Here is a 17756-nt window from a genome sequence, read left to right as displayed (position 1 = left end):
TCAGTAATATTCATGGCTTTAAATTCTATTTCCATTTTCCATCATCATTTTTTCACCTCTTTATAGTCTTTATTACTCAGAACACTTTTGTCATTTTCTTTTCCTGCTCTCTTTCTCCATCTTCTTTACTGGCCTTTTCTTCTTTATTCAGTCAGTAAATGTTGGATGTCCTCAAGATTCAAGCCAAGATTCTCTTCATGTGTCCCTTTCTATTCAGTCCTTGGGCAATCTCATCAACTCCCATAGACTCAATCACTGTCTGTACACCTAACACTCCCACACAAATCTATCTCTAGTCCAATCCTCTCCCCTGAGCCCCAGGCTCTTCCTTTCATACAATTACCTACTTAACAATAGATGTCATCCTATATTCCATATTTGAGTCATTGGATTAGTATCCATCTAATTCCATAAAGTAAAATTCCAGTCATCAACATTGATATCTCCTTCTCCCTCACTTCCCATATCCAGTCTTTCACCGTGTTTTGTCAATTTGCTTTCTAAATATGAATAAAATACATTCACTATGAATTGGTGTCCACATCTGCCATTCTAAACTTTCCCCAAAGTAGTTTGCATTGCAGCAGGAGTAAGCTTTTTGAAATACCATTCTCATATGTCGAATGCCCCAAGACATCAGCTTAAAATTCATAATGGACTTCTTGTTGCTTTTAGAATAAAGAACAAAACCCTTAACATGGCCCAGAAGCCACTGCATGATCTGGTTTCCATGCATCTCTCTAGACATACATCATAACACTCTGCATGCTTCTTTCTGAGCAACTCTCACTCAGCCCTCTTTCAGCTTCTCAAAAAGCCATGGTCTGTTCTGCCACAGGGCCTTGTACACACTGGAAGAACATCTGTGTAAGTCCTAAATTCTTTTCATTATTTGCAAAACATTACTTTGCATCAGAGTGATCATTTTCTTTGTAAATACATATTTAGTAATGAGGTTATTTGATTACTATCTCTCTGCAAACAAGAAATTATGAAGAAGAAGAAGAAGAAGAGAAGAAGAAGAAGGAGAAGAGAAACTGTTTGATCCAGTAATTCCACTTACAGTAGTTTATCCTAGCACATAATTAGGAATGTATACCTCAGAATATCACTAAATATTCTAGCACATAACTAGGAATGTATACCTCAGAATATCACTAAAATTTAATTGAATTGTTTGTAAAAATGTTGAAAAACTAGGGATAATATATTTTTCCAATGTGTATTATTTTTAAAATTATATATATAATCTAAATTTAGAATATATAATTATTAAACAAAAATGTGACTATACTTTGCGATCAATCACCTATCTTTATTTGTTTTATTTATTATTTATTTATTTATTTTTTGACACAGAGTCTCATTCTGTCACCCAGGCTGGAGTGCAGTGGCATGATATTGGCTCACTGCAACCTCCGTCTCCCAGGTTCAAGCGATTCTCCTGCCTCCGCTTCACGAATAGCTGGGGTTACAGGCACCAGCCACTACCCCCGGCCAATTTTGGTAGTTTTAGTAGAGACAGGGTTTCACCATGTTGGCCTGGCTGGTCTCAAACTCCTGACCTCAAGTGATCTGCCCACCTCGGCCTCCCAAAGTGCTGGGATTACAGGAGTGAGCCATCATACCTGGCGCTGTTTTTAAGTTTAACAATACAATGTGAAGACATTTTCATGTAAATAAATACAATATTATTTTAAACAGCCAGGCCCAGGGCCCTCCTACTGTGTGCAGCATAGGGACTTGGACCCCTGGGTCCCAGCCGCTCCAGCCATGGCTAAATGGGGTCAAGTTACAGCTCAGGCCATGGCTTCAGAGTGTGCAAGCCCTAAGCCTTGGCAGCTACCACATGGTGTGAGACTGCCAGTGCACAGAAGTCAAGAATCGAGATTTGGGATCCTCTGCCTAGATTTCAGAGGATGTATGGAAATGCCTGAATGTCCAGGCAGACGTTTCATGCAGGGGTATGGAGAACCAGTGCAGTGCAGAAGGGAAATGTGGGATTGAAGCTCCCACACAGAGTCCCCACAGGGTCACTGCCTAATGGAGCCGTGAGAGGAGGGCCAAAGTCCTCCAGACCCAAGAATGGTAGATCCACTGACAGCTTGCACTGTGCACCTGCAAAAGCCACAGGCACTCAACACCAGCCTTTGAAAGCAGCCAGAAGCGGGGGCTGTACCCTGAAAAGCCACAGGGGTGGAGCTGCCCAAGGCTGCGGAACACCTCTTGAGTTAGCGTGACCTGGATGTGAGACAAGGAGTCAAAGGAGATCATTTTGGAACTTTAAGGTTTAATGATTGTCCCATCGGATTTCAGACTTGTATGGGGCCTGTAGCCTCTTAGTTTTGGCCAATTTCTCCCATTTGAAATGGGTGTATTTACCCAATGCCTGTATCCCCGTTGTATCTAGGAAGTAACTAACTTGCTTTTGATTTTATAAGCTCATAAGCAGAAGGGACTTGCCTTGTCTCAAATGAGATTTTGGACTTGGAGTTTTGTGTTAATGCTGGAATGAGTTAAGACTTTGGAGGACTGTTGGTAGGGCATGATTATATTTTGAAATGTGAGGACCTGAGATTTGGGAGGGGTCAGGGGCAGAATAATATGGTTTGGCTCTGTCCCCCCGCCACCAAATCTCATCTTGAATTGTAGTTCCCATAATCCCCACATGTTGTGGGAGAGACCCAAGGGTGGTTATCTCCATGCTGTTCTAGTGATAGTGAGTGAGTTCTCAAGAGATCTGATAGTTTTATGAGGAAATTTTCCTCCTTTTGCTAGGCACTTCTCCTTGTTTCTGCCATCTGAAGAAGAACGTGTTTTCTTCTCTTTCTGCCATGATTGTAAGGTTCCTGAGGCCTCCCCAGCAATGTGGAACTGTCAGACAATTAAACCTTTTTCCTTTATATATTACTCAGTCTTGGGCATTTCTTCATAGCAGCATCAGAACAGAGTAATAAAAGAACCAGGGATGTAACTCATGTGGGTGCATGCAGATGGTGCAAGGATGAATAACATAATCCCTTCCCTCATGAGTCCTTTGAATAATTTGTTGTCTTTATAAAACTAGACATAATTAAACACATAATTGCTCTTAATGAAAGGAGTTGATCAGGGCGCAGTGGCTTGCGCCTGTAATCCCAGAACTTTGGGAGGCCGAGGCGGGTGGATTACTTGAGGTCAGGAGTTTGAGACCAGCCTGGCCAACATGGTGAAAACCCATCTCTACTAAAATACAAAAATTAGTCAGGGGTGGTGGCGGCGCACACCTGTAGTCCCAGCTACTTAGGAGGCTGAGGCACAAGAATCGCTTGAACCTGGGAGGCAGAGATTGCAGTGAGCCAAGATCATACCACTGCACTCCAGCCTGGGCATCCAAGCGAGACTCTGTCTCAAAAACAAAACAAAAAAAAGAGTTGGCATTTCTTCTGTTTCAGTGTAATGTGTTGAAATGTCTTTTATATATTCAATTTAAATTGATTCTTGATTTCTTCTATGAACTACTAGCATTTAAAGGAAATTCAAAATCTGCTTCAGGGTGCACCACAGTACCTCAATTTCTCTGGATTTTGAGACGCTTCTAATCATGTATCAGGTGTGTCACATCTTAAAATTTCTTTGTAAGTTATACCAATCATTTGAATCTTATGTATCTGTAATAGAGTAATTCAAAAAGATATGGTTTTCCTTCCTTCTGTCTATGTGAAAGTTGATATAAAAGAGCAAGCATTATGTCATTCGATTGACAAATCGGTTCATGTCAAACATGGATAGCAGTATAGTTCAAAGCAATATTTAAAGTAAAGTTTATACTTATGGGTAACATAGTCTTGCATTCTAATTTCATATTGGTATTCCTTTTTTTAAAACATATTTTCAGTTTTTCTTTAACGATGCTTTTCTAACAACAACACCAATCCAATCTTTTATGCTCAGGTCAACATCAAATGCTACAAAATCTTCTAAATATTTCAACCTGATTTTCATTTCCCAAAGTAGAACAATATTTCTTTCCAAATCTGTAACTATACAGAGGTGCTGACTAACATTTTAGTCATACACAGCAAAAGTAGCACTTAGTAATATTTTCAGAAAAAAGAAATAATGTGGTGGGTGTATAAAGAATGTAACTTCTTTATACAACCCTTGCATGGAGGCTGTTAAGGAATGAGACAAAGAGTAGATAGAGTTAAACAGGTGCAGAGAAATAGGCCTAGGTAACACAGGCCAGCACCATGCTCAGGGGAACGGCAGGAGTCCACAACGTGCTGTGAGGACTAAGCTTCAGGGAGGGTGGCCATTGATAAAGACACTCTCATATATCAGAAGACTGGTGAGAGGTGAGGCGAAGGTTTATTTCAAAGAACGGCAGTGCTTGGCATAGAGTAGGCATGAAAATAATATCTACTGAATGAATGAACAAGCGAAAGCTGCAGCTGTGCTCAGCGTCGGGATGCAGGGCGGGGCTTCCATTGCCACACCAATCAGGGAATGCAGATAAATTCCTTCAAGTCTTATCTGTGTATTAGGGGTCTAAAGAGAAAACTGCATACCTGTTAGAAGGAGACTGCCAGGATTTGATAGAAGTGTGTCCAAATGGTCTTCGGCCTTGGGATAAAAAAATAACCGTAAAGATGCAGAGGCAAATGGGGTGTGGGTGCCCGAATGAATAACATCAGAATGTAATCACCAGAGCTTAGAGCAAGGCTGCCATTGATGAATCACTCAATAAAGCTGTGTTGATGATTCTCAAGACCAGGGACACCTGAGGCTGCGTGATTATTTGAGGTAGTTCTAATACATTTCCCTGTGAGCAAGTCAAGTCCTTTTAATGTCTATGGGACCCTACATTTCCTGTCTTTCTCTATTCCTTTCTTTTTGTTTTCTGCATTGACCCTACTTCCCTCACCTCAATCCTCCCTTTAACAACATCAAATTATATTTCTTTAACACTTTGGGATGATGTGCTAGGCAATGGCGAATTAGAAGGGAATAGGACACAGTTCTTGTCATTATCAGAGTTGGGGATGAGGGAGAGGTTAAGTGCGGACCTAGGTTCCACCACTACAACTGGCTTCCTTCTCTAAGTTAGAATGTGATTCCCTGACTCCCTACAATGTCCGAATGTCTTGGCGATAATGGCAGCTATAGCAAGCATAGGACCACAGCCACTGCTTATGCGATTGTGCAGATTCCCCAACCAGTGGAGCATCCTAGCATGGGGAATGCCCAGAGGAAGAGGTACACTTTTCTACTCTGTTCAACAGCTCATGTTGCTTCCCGAGCTTTGTGTCCGTGGGGTCATCTCACCAAAAGGGGATGCCCTTGTGAAAAATTTACCCATAGAAGGTAGCTTTTCTAACTGACTAGAGAATGCCTCTAGTCATTGTGCTAGAGGCAGTCTCAGATGGTCTTGACTGCTAGAATCTTGGAGGAATATGAGATCTCCTGAAACCACAGATATGGAGGTTTCAGCTCCGTAAAAATTGGACCACATAACATACTTGCTCCCCTGTAGCCCACATTCTAATCGTGGGAGACAGACAATAGCCAAGGAAAAAAATGAGTCAAATAACTTCAGGTAGTACTTACTACTGTGAAAAAAAGCAAGAAGAGTAAGGGAATAGAAGTGCTGGATGCAGGGGTTGCCATTTGAGGTGTCCAGGGGTTTCTGGACTGTGGATGATGAACAGCAGTGAGCAAAGAGAAGCTCTACAGAAGCAGCTTTCAAGGCAGAGGAAAACCCTGTGGTGAGACACACTCAAATTATGAATAAAAGTCCATTATTCTGTTTATTTGGGCACAGTGATGAGTCACAAATTCATCAATTAATTAAAAAAAAAAGGCCGGGCGCGGTGGCTCACACCTGTAATCCCAGCACTTTGGGAGGCCAAGGCGGGCGGATCACGAGGTCAGGAGATCGAGACCATGGTGAAATCCCATCTCTACTAAAAAAAAAATACAAAAAATTAGCCAGGTGCAGTGGCGGCCACCTGTAGTCCCAGGTACTCGGGAGGTTGAGGCAGGAGAATGGCATGAACCCAGGAGGCGGAGCTTGCAGTGAGCCGAGATCACACCACTGCACTCCAGCCTGGGCGACAGAGCAAGACTCTGTCTCAAAATTAATTAATTAATTAATTAATTATTTTAATTAAATAAAAATAAAAAATAAAAAGGTAACCTCAGATTGCTGTGTTCTGAGGGGACTCAATACTACCACACAAAACTGTCCTTTCAACCTCTACCTTACCCCTAAGTCAGACCTCCGAGAGCTATTCCCAAGTGTATCAAGATAAATGATTAAGCCTGAGGAAGGTTCTAGTGTATTTTGTATTGAATCCCATACATTGTCATATATTTACATTGCATTTGCATAATTAAAAAGATAGTTGATGAAACAGCTTCCTCCGGTAGACAATCTGGTAAGCTCAGGAGGCTGTCCAGTGCAGGTAGTGGATAGATAACAGAGAGCAGAAGTAGTCAAATCACTGGCTTCTTTGTTTTTCTTTTAAACATAACTGGTCATTCTTTGTATCTTTCTTTTGGGTAACAAAAAAGAAAATAATAAGCTAGCATCACCTTTTCCTATTTTGTAGGCTGTCTAATAGCTATAACCTAAAACTATGTATGAAATTGAAATTTTATACTTACTTTTGACAATATTTTGCTGAGGTTTAATGAAGGTATTCATAATAGATAATAATTAGATATATCTTCCCTAAATGTCATGTCATTTCAGAAAAGAAGGAAATGAATTAAAAGATACTTCTATATCTAGGTATGTTGTATAAACATTTAGGGAATTCAGTTATATAATGTGTGAATTCAGCAAACAATAGAAAAAGAAAAATAAGGATCTAAGTGGCATTTTTATTGGGAATAATATTAGAAAGAAATTTGCTTAAGCAGAAGTCAACAGAAACTCTGATTTTTCAAAATCTATCCAACATACAGATTTATCTGTTTCCCAACTTTAAGCATTCTTGGGATATTGCTGCAGGAATACTGGTGATCACACACTTATGGAAATAATAAGGCTCTGAGTTGAAGAATGTAATATATATGCAAATACATATGTCTCTTTCCTTGGTAAATAAATATGCTGGATAGTAAATACACCATATTTATTATTTACTTAGCATACTTCTACATTTCCAGTACAACCTGACATTTCATCTCTTTATTTCCTTGTGTTGAAGATTTTATATATTTCATTAATTGAATCAACCATGGGAAAAGCAAATATGTCTCTACCTTTACTTTGAAAAATGGCAGGGAAATATTAGCATATGATAACTGCCAAATTAACTTACTTTTAAATAAAGTAGCCATGCCTTGATCATTCTGACCACTGAAAGAGTTATTTGTATTTGAATTATTAGATCTCCCTCCACTTTTATGTACAAAGAGAGCCAGCTTTATAATTAGATGTGACTATTGAGAATATCAACACCATCATGAGGCTGGAATAAAAAGTATTTATAGTATCTGTTCAGAATTTGCAGGAAGCAATTGGGTAGCAAGTGTCAAAAACCACAGCTCAGCGTGGATTCAACAAACAGGGGAGTCATATGTTCCCTTATCTCTTATCTGGAAAGTCCTATGGTAGGATGGCTTTCAGCTTTGATCCAGTGGCTCAATAGTAGAATATTGTGGTTTTTATTACTATCAGTTAGAGAATTTGAAATAAAGAGCAAGCTGTAGTTGAGGTCCAATAGTCATTTCCTCATAATATCAATATTTTATATTTTCTTTTCATCTACTTAGACGTTTATAATTTGTTGGATACAGGCTTCAGGCTTTGTGTTTGAACATATCAACATTAATTTCTTTTGACCTTTAAATTAATCAATGTAAAATATTAGAAAACATTTGAAATAGCAACTCAACAAATATTAAATGCCAATCATCTTTCCAGAATTTTAAAATTAATATTTAAATATCATATGTCTTACTGAAATCAGAAACACTTTAAAATTTTCTTTTCTTTTATTTTTACTTTTTTATTGTTCCATTTCAAGTGTTTGCTTTCTCAATATATACCATTCCAACCTATTCCACCTGCAGGACTCATGTGTTCACATGAGGCAACAATGATATTACTCCATCTACTTAATCTGCACAGTTGCTTACAAACTTTTAGAGACAAATGTAAATGCATGTGCCACTACACATAAGAACTGGGTAAGACAAAGACATGCATATAAATTGGTGTTAAAAAGACTTTGGTGAAATGCATACTGGGGAAGAATAAACTCATTTATTAATAAAAAACAATCTATGTTATCATTCTGATTCAATTAATACTATTATTAAGCTTTTAATACTTTTTGCTGGTTTCATTCTATTTGTACTCTGTTTGAATTCATCTAGTACACCATCACTAATTCGTGTTTTTAAAGCCAAAATGATTATTTCAGTGTAATATTTAAGGGAGTTCAAGAAATATTGAAGGGTTTTGCCATTGGCTGTGATAAACTTCAAATTATTTAGTACAATATTTAAATCATGCAATATAATACCTGGGACTAAGTATTTAGTAAATATTTATTTCCATTCTTCCTCTTCTGTAATCTAGTTTTAATAAATGTTCTCCCTTCTTTCCTTCATTCCTCCCTCTTTTGTTCTCTCTTCCTCTTTTTCATGAGTCTTTCATTAGTTAATGCCTTATAGCAGTGCCCAATGTTTAATTACCTTCAGCAGTAGTTTTTACCCGTGGCTGCACATTAGAATCACTAGTAAAGCCTTTAAAATATTCTGAAGATTCTGATTTCATTGACATGGAATGAGAGCTGCTCATTGGTATTTCTTAAAATTTCCTAGGATATTCTAATGGGTTCAGAATCAGGAGACAAACAAGTAAACACCCTCTATGACATAGTCATAGGAGAGCAATAAGGAAAAAGTCAGTAGGCATTGGGGTGAGCACACTACCCCAATCTCAGGATGTATGGTAGGGTAACACTTCCTAGGAGAAATGATCCTTGAGATGGGCAGATCCTTGAACAGCTGGCAGAGGCAGGGAGAAGGAGGAGAAGGAAGAGCTTTTATTGAAAGAAGAAAGGATATATGGAAACATGCAGTTAGGAATTACCCTAGCTAGGTGAACACATTGGAACCTAATGGAAAAAGAGACTAAAAAAATAAGTAGAGGCTGAACTTGGTGTGCCAAGCTAAGTGTTAAAATTTTATCTTATGAGATTTAACAGAAGATTAACAAGATATGATAGACATTTTGAAAATATCACCCTGAGAAAATTATGATGGTTGAATTGAAGGGCACCTAGAATGACATCAAGGAGGCCAGTCAGAATGTTCTTGCAGTAATCCATGGAAAAAATAAAGAAATAGGGATGAGAAGAAGGATAGGACACATGGTTTCAAAAAAGGGCAAGAAATTGGAAGTTGTCAACTATGTCTTCACCATTTATGTCTTGAGCAATTAGTAAGATGGTGGATCCATTCAGTGGATAGAAAATATGGCCTGAGAACAGACTTTGGAAAGAAGCTGGTGATATCCATTTGTACAAATTGTATTTCAGATGTCTGTAGGATACCCAAGTGGAAAGATAGGTTTAGCAAGCAGTGGATTTATAGATCTCGATCTCCAGAAAATTCTTAGCTAAAAAGAATACAGACTATTATATTTAGGAGATTAATCAATTTCTCTTTCTTGGGGAAGAGCATGCAGACAGAAATGGAAAGAGAATCAAAGGCAGAGACCAATGTAATACCAACATTTAGTTGCTTACACTCACACATGTGCGTTTCTCTTTCTGTGTCACTGGGAAGTGAGTGTCTAGCCAGAGATTACATTTCCTATGCACTTAGGAGTGGCTGCATGACTAGTTTTCATCCACGGAATGTGAGTAGAAGTTATGTGTGCCAGGTCTATATCAAGGCTTTTAAGAAGTCTATGCCTCTTTTTGTAGGTGCTTTTCCCCCCTTATTCTACCTATTTCAAACAATTATAAGGTCCTAAAGGATAGCAGAGTGATAAGTGAAAGGTGCCTTTGTCTCTGCATAACCACAGAGTGGAAAGCAACTAAGAACACCGGCTTTGTATTGTGATATGAGAGCAAAAAACAAACTTTTCTCTGCTAAGCCACTGAAATTCCTTGGCGTTACGTTGCTCATCACATCTAGTCTCCTCTTTCTACCCTTTTCATCCAATCCTCCTTTAAAGCCTAGTTCAATTTCTTCCCTTACATAAATTCAACCTGGGTAACCCTCAGTGATGGTTCCTTGGTCACTTGTTTCACAAATAATAATGCTTTTTGACATTTATTATAATTTTAGTGGGATTTTCATGTATTTTGGTTTATCTTTTTACCTATGATAGACAGGCTTGTATTCAGTATATTTATTGTATTTTTAAAAGGATTAAAACATTTTTATTTTCTCCATAAGAAAATATAATTTCTAAACTAAACTTCAAAATAAACTAGCAAGTGGGAGAATTTTGAATTTTAATGTTGATTGAACAATTATGTAAAAGTTATTTTCTTGGCAAGGAAACTAAGTCTGTCTGTGTTTGTGATTTGAATAATAAGAATTATATTCTAGAGAACAATAAACTATGAAACCAATTAGACTTCTGTGTTTCTTAATCAGCCATCCCAACATTTACCTTCACATTTAAAGTAATCATAAAATCCAGCAAACAAGTGACAAACTATGGCATTCAGTTTTTTATTTATAAACATTAACTGAATTAGCAAATCATTTACATTTCTTTGTATCATATATTTTTCATGGGCTTATTGTCATACTTTTTGGCTAACTAATTTCATTCTCTCATAATAAGATGATTATGAAATTTGCCATCATATGCAACATTAATTTTATCTTTCAAAGCCAATCAAACATATGTTTTGATTGTTAGATTTCTCAGTTCTGGGTTATTGGTGTGATTTGGGGTGGAAGACAGAGAATTCTATCCCTTTGGACGTAGAAGTAGACGTTTCTATGCTGGGTCTCCCCACATCCTATAAAATATCATCTCTGAACACTCTTAGCCTGTAGCCCAACCAGTGTTTCATTCCCAAGTTTGCAGCTAAAATAAATGACTCTACATCTTTATTTCCCATCTATCAACTGTATGGTAGACCACAGAGTTAATTTGTTATTCTGCTGTTTAGGGGTGAGGGGAATATTATAAATGGTTTAATTAGATTTCTTTTTTAGAAGGAATCATTTCTGCAAATGTGAAGCTTTGGAAATGATGCCTAAGGGACAGAATTAGGAAAGGAAAATATTTTTCTAGTAAAGGCATGAAAGTGTTATGGCCATAGCCCAAGGACGATGAGACAGGAAGAGTGTGGGTGATTTAAGACCACACTACCGCAAAGACTTTTATTCCATCATAACCATTTTGGTAAAAAAGAATAACAGGTCAGAAGATATATTTAGAACACTTTGCTGCTTCTATTGCAGTGTTAAAACTTTATTTGTCTTTGTTATTTGTCATACAGAAGTCTGTACTTCAAAAGAAAAATAGCATGACTTCAAATGGATCTTCCAGAACATATATTCTCCCCAGAAGAGCTCCAGGATGTTTGTAATCAGGGTGTAGCATTGCTGGGCCTCCTTGTGCTGCTACCTTAGTGTGGAAAGTGAAGGCAAGAAGTGAAGCAGAGGCAACCATGGTCTTTCTAGTTTCTACATCCACAGCATCTGAAATCTAGTGTTATGTTAACTAGAAATAATGACTAGAGCTAAGTAGTTTCAAACTGAGAAAATGCATTGATAGATAAATGCTTTATATTGATAGTTGTTTATAGCTTTTAAAAATTAATAGTTTCTGAATTTTTGTAATATAAAACAATTTGAACATGCAAGTACCTAAAAGTGCCACCTAGATGATGACATGATATTTTAATAGCTTATGACTGTGAACCACAATTGCCGCATTTGGTTTACTGAAAATCAGTTGTCTATCTTCTAAGTGTCAATGGAGAATAGGATTTCCATGATGCAAAGCATACAGATCTCTCTTTTAAGATGAACCTCTAGGCTTAGATTTGAATAAAGTTCATAGTAATAGAAATTTTAAGTTTTTTCTAATAGAAGTGAGGAAGCATTGGAAATAGGTTGTTAAAATGAGTGATTAAAATGAGTTTAATGCTGGTCATTAAATAGCATTTAAAACCACATTGTAAGTGACTGATTAGTAATTACAGTCTATTTCATTCTAGTTGCTGTGAAAACTTAATATCCTTTAATCATCCAATAAGAAAATATATTGTTAACTTATATCAGTGTTTCTGAAACTTTCAGAATTCATAGACCACTCAATGGATGATGATGTACATAGAGACCACAAATTTTAAATAAAATAAAACTAGGTCTGTATTAGTCTGTTGTCATGCCGCTAATGAAGACACACCTGAGACTGGGCAATTTACAAGAGAAAAAGGTTTAATGGACTTACAGTTCCACCTGGCTGGACAATCATGGTGGAAGGTGAAAGACATGTCTCACATGGCATGACAGCAGACAACAGGAGTGACAGCCAAATGAAAGGGGTTTTTCCTTATAAAACCATCAGATCTTGTGAGACTTATTCACTACCATGAGAACAGTATGGGAGAAACTGCTGCCATTGATCCAATTATCTCCCACTGGGTCCCTCCCACAACATGTGGGAATTATGGAAGCTACAATTCAAGATGAGATTTGGGTGGGGACACAGTCCCAAACCATGTCATTCCATCCTTGGCCACTCCCAAATCTCATGTTCTCATATTTCAAAACCAATCATGCCTTTCTAACGTCCCCCAAAGTCTTAACTCACTTCAGCATTAACTCAAAAGTCCACAGTCCAAAGTCTCATCTGAGACAAGGCAAGTTTCTTCTGCCTATGAGCCTGTAAAATCAAAAGCAAGTTAGTTACTCTCTAAATGCAATAGGTATACAGGCATTGGGTAAATACAGCCATTCCAAATGGGAGAAATTGGCCAAAACAAAGGGACCACAGGCTCCATGCAAGTCTGAAATCCAATAGAGCAGTCATTAAACCTTAAAATCCCAAAATGATCTCCTTCGACTTCATATGTCACATCCAGGTCACAATAATGCAAGAGGTGGGCTCCCACAGCCTTGGGGAGCTTCACCCCTGTGGCTTTGCAGGGTATAGCCTCCCTCCTGGCTACTATCACTGGCTGGCATTGAGTGTCTGTGGCCTTTCCAGGTGCATGGTGCAAGTTGTCAGTGGATCTACCAGTCTGGGGTCTGGAGAACGGTGGCCGTCTTCTCATAGCTCCACTAGGTGGTGCGCCAGTAGGAACTCTGTGTGGGGGCTCTGATCCCACATTTCCCTTCCACACTATCCTAGCAGAGGTTCTCCATGAGGGTCCTGCCCCTTTAGCAAACTTCTGCCTGGGCTCCAGGTGTTCCCATATGTCCTCTGAAATCTAGGCGGAGGTTTCCAAACGTCACTTCCTAACTTCTGGGCACCCGCAGGCTCAACATCACGTGGAAGCTGCCATGGCTTGGGGCTTGCACCCTCTTAAGCCATGCTCTGAGCTCTATGTTGACTCTTTTCAGCCATGGCTGAAGCAGCTGGGACGCAGGGCACCAAGTCCCTAGGCTGCACACAGCATGGGGACTCTAGGCCTGGCCCATGACACCATCTTTTCCTCCTAGGCCTCCAGGCCTGTGATGGGAGGGTCTGCTGTGAAGTCCTCTGACATGTCCTGGAGACATTTTCCCCATTATCTTGGAGATTAACATTTGGCTCCTAGTTACTTATGCAAATTTCTGCAGCCAACTTTGATTTCTCCTCAGAAAATGGGATTTTCTTTTCTATCACATCTTCAGGCTGCAAATTTTCTGAACTTTTATGCTGTTTCCCTTATAAAACTGAATGCCTTTAATAATACCCAAGTCACATCTTGATTGCCTTGCTCCTTAGAAATTTATTCCACTGGATACCCTAAATCATCTCTCTCAAGTACAAAATGCCACGGATCTCTAGGGCAGGGGCAAAATGCCACCAGTTTCTTTGCTGAAACATAACAAGTGTCACCTTTGCTCCAGTTCCCAACAAGTTCCTCATTTCCATCTGAGACCACCTCAGTCTGGACTTCATTGTCCATATCACTATCAGCATTTGGGTCAAAGATATTCAACAAGGCTCTAGGAAGTTAAAAACTTTCCCACATTTTCCTGTCTTCTTCTGAGCCCTCCAACCTGTTCCATCCTCTGCCTGCTATGCAGTTCCAAAGCTACTTTCACATTTTTGGTTATCTACAGCAGCGCCCCACTCTACCAGTACCAATTTACTGTTTTAGTCTGTTTTCACACTGTTGATAAAGATATACCTGAGACTGAACAATTTACAAAAGAAAATAGAGGACTTATGGTTCCACATGGCTGGGGAGGCCTCACAATCATGGTGGAAGGTGAAAGGAATGTCTTACATAGCAGCAGACAAGAGAAGAGTGAGAGCCAAATGAAAGGGGTTTTCCCTTATAAAACCATCAGATCTCATGAGACTGTTTCACTACCATGAGAACAGTATGGGGGAAACTGTCACCATGATTCAAGTACCTCCCACTGGGTCTCTCCTACAACATGTGGGAATTATGGGAGATAATTCAGGTGATATTTGAGTGGAGACACAGTGCCAAACCATATCAAGGTCTATCATAGCTTTTAATATGAGAATTAAACATTTCAAAAGTAAAAGCAGTAGCTCTTTTAAGTCATGAGAGTGGTTAGAAACCTTTCATCAAGATATTTCTTTCAGACTTAGTAACGTACTTTGGACCAAAAATCAAGTTTCATATACTATCTAAGCATCAAAAAAGTGGTTTTTAAATTCCTCTTTGCTTCTACTAAGTTAGAAAATTCAAAGCCAAAATGGTAGGTCAGGAATGAAAATAAGCATCGGGTGAGAGGGTATTAGGCATAATGTTTGAGATTGGAGCCCAGTATCAAGGGGATGCTGATTGCATCCTGGTTCTGCCACTAATGGGCTGTGTGACCTTGAGACAGTTTCCTGACCCCTCTGTGTTTGTCTCTTCAGCTTTACAGCGAGGAAAATAGTGCCTGATTCTTAGGGTTTTGGTGAAAATTAAAGCAATTAATGTAAACAAAGGTGTCAAAAGTGTGCCCACCAACACATAGTAGGTGTACAGGAAATTTATTAGCTCCTGTTTTTTGTTGATTCTGTTAGATCAGGACCAATTAGCCTGGGCACAACAAGGTGGACACACCAGTGGTTTTTAACCCATGTTCATTCCAGTTGATCACAGCTCACTGCAGCCTCAACCTCCTGGGCCCAAGCAATCCTCCTGCCTCTGTCTCCTGAATAGCTAGGACTATAAGCGTGCACTACCACACCCAGCTAATTTTTTATTTTTTATTTTGTAGAAATGGGGATCCCACTATGTTGCCCAAACTTGTCCTGAACTCCTGGGCTCAAGTGATCTTCCCTCGTTGACCTCTGAAAATATTGGGATTACAGGCATGAGCCATCACATCTGGCCTGAATATTTTGAAAATCATCCTCGGCAAATTCCTATATATTCACATGGAGCACGGATATAAGTATTATGGAATGATTCCTCATTGAGTACTGTTCTTTGACACTCCAATGACGCTAGATATATAAGCACTTAAATGCCGGAGATTTGTCAGTTTTTAAATCAGAGAAGGCACTACATTGTTTCCTGATTTACTGGTTTAATAAATTCTTCTTTGCCAAGTAATTATTCATGTTCATTTGATAAATTTAAATGTAGTTAAATATATATATTTAATTAAATTGAATGTATATATATTTGAATATGTGTACATATATTCAAAGAACTTTTTTCTCTAACAAGTGAATAAAATCATTTATTCAGAGAAAATTTTACTCTAACCAGTTGCTCTAGAGTCTGCCTTTTAAAGAATTACAAAATATTATTCTGAGCATTAAAACTCAAGATATTTTATTCCTGAGTGTTGGGTTCAGGCCATTTGTGATAGTAAAAGTTCCCTTATCTACATAACTAAATGAGTAAGCCATTTGAAATTAAAAATTTACAGGTATCTTTCCTGGAATTAAGATAGTAAGAAATGTTTTTCTTTGTCCCCATGTTTTTAAAGTTTATTTCTCTTTTTAAAAAATGTATTAGTAATAGTATTTTTGATTGACAATTCATAATTGTATACATTTAAGGGGTACAATGTAAAGCTTTGATATATGTATACAATGTAGAATGGTTAAATCAAGTTAACTAGCATATCTATCACCTCACTTACATATCATTTTTTCTGGTAAGACATTTGAAATTTACTTTTTTAGTTATTTGGAAATACACCTGCTGTGCAATAGATCTCAAAACCTATTTCTCCTCTCTGTTGGAAAATTTTCGCCCTTTAATCAACAACTCCTTATTCCCTACCCCCTACTCCCAGCCTCTGATAAACATCATTCTACTCTCTATTTCTATGAGTCCAACTTTATTACAATGCACATATAAGTAAGATCATGCAATATTTGTCTTTCTGTGTCTGGCTTAGTTCACTTAACCTAACGTCCCCCAGATTTATCCATACTTTTGCAAATGGCAGGATCTCCCTGCCCCATTTTTAAGGCTGAATGTATTCCATTGTGCATACATATCACAAATTTTAAGAAAAAATTTTTAAATTTAAATTTATATTCATCTATTAATTGAAAAACTCCTAGGCACAATAGAAGGATATTTCTGTGTTAGAGGATCTATTAATATAATTCAGCATATAAATATCTTATTAATAATAGCTAACTTGTACTGAGCACTCACCATAAGCACAATATATGTATTAGTAAATTTAATTCTCACAGTAACTCAATAGGTCCTATATTATCCTCATTTTACAGAGCCACAGAAAAAGTGACTTGCTCACAACTATTAGCAGAGCCCGTATTAAAACTCAGGAAAATGTCTCCAGAGATAACACTCTTGAATACAACAATAATAACCTCTTAAAACAGAAAACTTATGATTATTTTCAAGACTCCTTTTTTTTTTTTTTGAGATGGAGTATCGTTCTGTTGCCAGGCTGGAGTGCAGTGGCACCATCTCGGCTTACTGCAACCTCTGCCTCCTGGATTCAAGCGATCCTCCTGTCTCAGCCTCCCAAGTAGCTGGGATTACAGGCACATGCTACACGCCCAGCTAATTTTTGTAGTTTTAGTAGAGAGGGAGTTTCACCATGCTGACCAGGATGGTATCTATCTCTTGACCTCATGATTTGCCAGCCTTGGCCTCCCAAAGTGCTGGGATTAGAGGTGTGAGCCACCGTACCCAGCCTCAAGGCCCATTCTTAATGAAAACTCAAAAAAATGAATGGATGGATACATTGTAATTGTTATATATATATGTGTGTGTGTGTGTGTGTGTGTGACTGTGTAAAATATGGTACACAAAGGAGAAACTCTTAAGTCAGGAAAAAGCTAAGTTACTATTTGTAATGAGTAAAACTGAAAAGTTAATCATTATCTGCAGATGATATGTTTATTTACTTAGAAAGAAAACAAAATACTTTTTTAAAAGATCTATTCAGGTGGGTAGGCAAGATTCCAAGATGACCCCAAGATTCCCACCCTTTGGTGTACACCTCTTGTGCAATCCTTTCCTCTTGAGAGTGAGGGAATGTGTGAGTATGATAGAAAATCACTCATGTAATTAGATCACTAATGTGTTGACTTTGCGTTAATCAAAAGGGAGATTATCCTGGGTGGGCTAAACTTAAATCAGAGGAGCCTTTAGGAGAAGGAG

The 17756-nt window shown here is 38.2% G+C and overlaps 1 long non-coding RNA gene across 1 annotated transcript in view; it reads right to left on the bottom strand.

Moving 5' to 3' along the window:
- LOC134809807 (uncharacterized) overlaps nt 1-17756 on the bottom strand; it is a 509671-nt gene that overhangs the window by 167985 nt on the left and 323930 nt on the right. Inside the window, exon 5 of the long non-coding RNA XR_010156343.1 lies at nt 4551-4605. This is a non-coding gene — a long non-coding RNA (uncharacterized LOC134809807). The remainder of the gene's footprint in view (nt 1-4550; nt 4606-17756) is intronic.

The sequence above is a fragment of the Pan troglodytes genome, chromosome 3 (genome assembly GCF_028858775.2).
Source record: "Pan troglodytes isolate AG18354 chromosome 3, NHGRI_mPanTro3-v2.0_pri, whole genome shotgun sequence".
Lineage (NCBI taxonomy): Eukaryota > Metazoa > Chordata > Mammalia > Primates > Hominidae > Pan > Pan troglodytes.
Note: the sequence above shows the minus strand (reverse complement) of the source record. Positions and strands in the feature narration are given on the sequence as shown.